General features: G+C 37.8%; 1 non-coding gene and 8 pseudogenes across 1 annotated transcript; all 9 read right to left on the bottom strand.

The window, feature by feature from the left end:
• Window positions 1–22: 22 nt before the first annotated feature.
• Window positions 23–141, bottom strand: LOC148485136 (5S ribosomal RNA; annotated as a pseudogene).
• A 116-nt stretch (window positions 142–257) lies between these two features.
• Window positions 258–376, bottom strand: LOC148485135 (5S ribosomal RNA; annotated as a pseudogene).
• Window positions 377–491: 115 nt separating this feature from the next.
• LOC148485134 (5S ribosomal RNA) lies at window positions 492–610 on the bottom strand (annotated as a pseudogene).
• A 341-nt stretch (window positions 611–951) lies between these two features.
• On the bottom strand, window positions 952–1,070 carry LOC148485133 (5S ribosomal RNA). Its single transcript, XR_015871280.1, has one exon. It is a non-coding gene; the product is annotated as a 5S ribosomal RNA (ribosomal RNA).
• Window positions 1,071–1,408: 338 nt separating this feature from the next.
• LOC148485132 (5S ribosomal RNA) lies at window positions 1,409–1,527 on the bottom strand (annotated as a pseudogene).
• A 116-nt stretch (window positions 1,528–1,643) lies between these two features.
• On the bottom strand, window positions 1,644–1,762 carry LOC148485131 (5S ribosomal RNA; annotated as a pseudogene).
• A 115-nt stretch (window positions 1,763–1,877) lies between these two features.
• LOC148485130 (5S ribosomal RNA) lies at window positions 1,878–1,996 on the bottom strand (annotated as a pseudogene).
• Window positions 1,997–2,112: 116 nt separating this feature from the next.
• On the bottom strand, window positions 2,113–2,231 carry LOC148485129 (5S ribosomal RNA; annotated as a pseudogene).
• A 116-nt stretch (window positions 2,232–2,347) lies between these two features.
• LOC148485128 (5S ribosomal RNA) lies at window positions 2,348–2,466 on the bottom strand (annotated as a pseudogene).
• Window positions 2,467–2,500: the final 34 nt, after the last annotated feature.

Below are 2,500 nucleotides of genomic sequence, written 5' to 3'. Positions count from 1 at the left end.
GAATGTTATGGCTATATAAAATTACCTACAGCACCTGGTATTCCCAGGTGGTCTCCCATCCAAGTACTAACCAGGCCCAACACTGCATAGCTTCCAAGATCAGATGAGATTGGGCATGTCCAGTGTGGTTTGGATGTAGGTGCTCAAAAACATTAACTTTAGACCTCTATTACTTCTTAACTCAAGTAAATTCATTGATAAGTTGAAAAAATTAAATTTAAAATGTAATAGAAAAGAATGTTATGGCAGTATAAAATTACCTACAGCATCTGGTAATCCCTGGTGGTCTCCCATCCAAGTACTAACCAGGCCCAACACTGCATAGCTTCCAAGTTCAGACGAGATTGGGCATGTCCAGTGTGGATTGGCTGTAGGTGCTCAAAAACATTAACTTTAGACCTCTTTTACTTCTTAACTCAAGTAAATTCAATGATAAGTTGAAAAATGAAATGTAAAATGTAATAGAAAAGAATGTTATGGCAGTATAAAATTACCTACAGCACCTGGTATTCCCAGGTGGTCTCCCATCCAAGTACTAACCAGGCCCAACACTGCATAGCTTCCAAGATCAGACGAGATTGGGCATGTCCAGTGTGGTTTGGCTGGAGGTGCTCAAAAACATTAACTTTAGACCTCTTTTACTTCTATACTCAAGTAAATTCATTGATAAGTTGAAAAAATTAAATGTAAAATGTAATAGAAAAGAATGTTATGGCAGTATAAAATTACCTACTGCACCTGGTTTTCCAAGGTGGTCTCCCATCCAAGTACTGACCATTCCCAACACTGCATAGCTTCCAAGATCAAACGACATTGGCTATGTCCAGTGTGGTTTGCCTATAGGTGCTGAAAAATATTAACTTTAGACCTCTTTTACTTCTTAACTCAAGTAAATTCATTGCTAAGTTGAAAAAATGCAATGTAAAATGTAATGTTATGGCTATATAAAATTACCTACAGCACCTGGTATTCCCAGGTGGTCTCCCATCCAAGTACTAACCAGGCCCAACACTGCATAGCTTCCAAGATCAGATGAGATTGGGCATGTCAAGTGTGGTTTGGCTGTAGGTGCTAAAAGCCTTAACTTTAGACATCTTTTACTTCTTAACTCAAGTAAATTCATTGATAAGTTGAAAAAATTAAATGAAAAATGTAATAGAAAAGAATGTTATGGCAGTATAAAATTACCTACAGCAACTGGTATTCCCAGGTGGTCTTCCATCCAAGTACTGACCATGCCCAACACTGCATAGCTTCCAAGATCAAACGACATTGGCCATGTCCAGTGTGGTTTGGCTATAGGTGCTGAAAAATATTAACTTTAGACGTCTTTTACTTCTTAACTCAAGTAAATTCATTGCTAAGTTGAAAAAATTTAATAGAAAAGAATGTTATGGCTATATAAAATTACCTACAGCACCTGGTATTCCCAGGTGGTCTCCCATCCAAGTACTAACCAGGCCCAACACTGGATAGCTTCCAAGATCAGATGAGATTGGGCATGTCCAGTGTGGTTTGGCTATAGGTGCTGAAAAATATTAACTTTAGACCTCTTTTACTTCTTAACTCAAGTAAATTCATTGCTAAGTTAAAAAAATGTAATGTAAAATGTAATAGAAAAGAATGTTATGGCTATATAAAATTACCTACAGCACCTGGTATTCCCAGGTGGTCTCCCATCCAAGTACTAACCAGGCCCAACACTGCATAGCTTCCAAGATCAGACGAGATTGGACATGTCCAGTGTGGTTTGGCAATAGGTGCTAAAAGTCTTAACTTTAGACCTCTTTTACTTCTTAACTCAAGTAAATTCATTGATAAGTTGAAAAAATGTAATGTAAAATGTAATAGAAAAGAATGTTAAGGCTATATAAAATTACCTACAGCACCAGGGATTCCTAGGTGGTCTCCCATCCAAGTACTATCCAGGCCCAACACTGCATAGCTTCCAATATCAGACGAGATTGGGCATGTCCAGTGTGGTTTGGCTGTAGGTGCGCAAAGACATTAACTTTAGACCTCTTTTACTTCTTTACTCAAGTAAATTCATTGATAAGTTGAAAAAATTAAATGTAAAATGTAATAGAAAAGAATGTTATGGCAGTATAAAATTACCTACAGCACCTGGTATTCCCAGGTGGTCTCCCATCCAAGTACTAACCAGGCCCAACACTGCATAGTTTCCAAGATCAGACAAGATTGGGCATGTCCAGTGTGGTTTGGCTGTAGGTGCCCAAAAGCATTAAATTTATACCGCTATTACTTCTTAACTCAAGTAAATTCATTGATAAGTTGAAAAAATTAAATGTAAAATGTAATAGAAAAGAACGTTATGGCAGTATAAAATTACCTACAGCACCTGGTATTCCCAGGTGGTCTCCCATCCAAGTACTAACCAGACCCAACACTGCATAGCTTTCAAGATCAGACGAGATTGGGCATGTCCAGTGTGGTTTGGCTGTAGGTGCTCAAAAACATTAACTTTAGACCTCTTTTACTC

This window comes from Taudactylus pleione, unplaced genomic scaffold (genome assembly GCF_031769625.1).
Source record: "Taudactylus pleione unplaced genomic scaffold, aTauple2 ptg000550l, whole genome shotgun sequence".
NCBI lineage: Eukaryota > Metazoa > Chordata > Amphibia > Anura > Myobatrachidae > Taudactylus > Taudactylus pleione.
The sequence above is the reverse complement of the archived record's forward strand: the minus strand, read 5'-3'. Positions and strand labels throughout refer to the sequence as shown.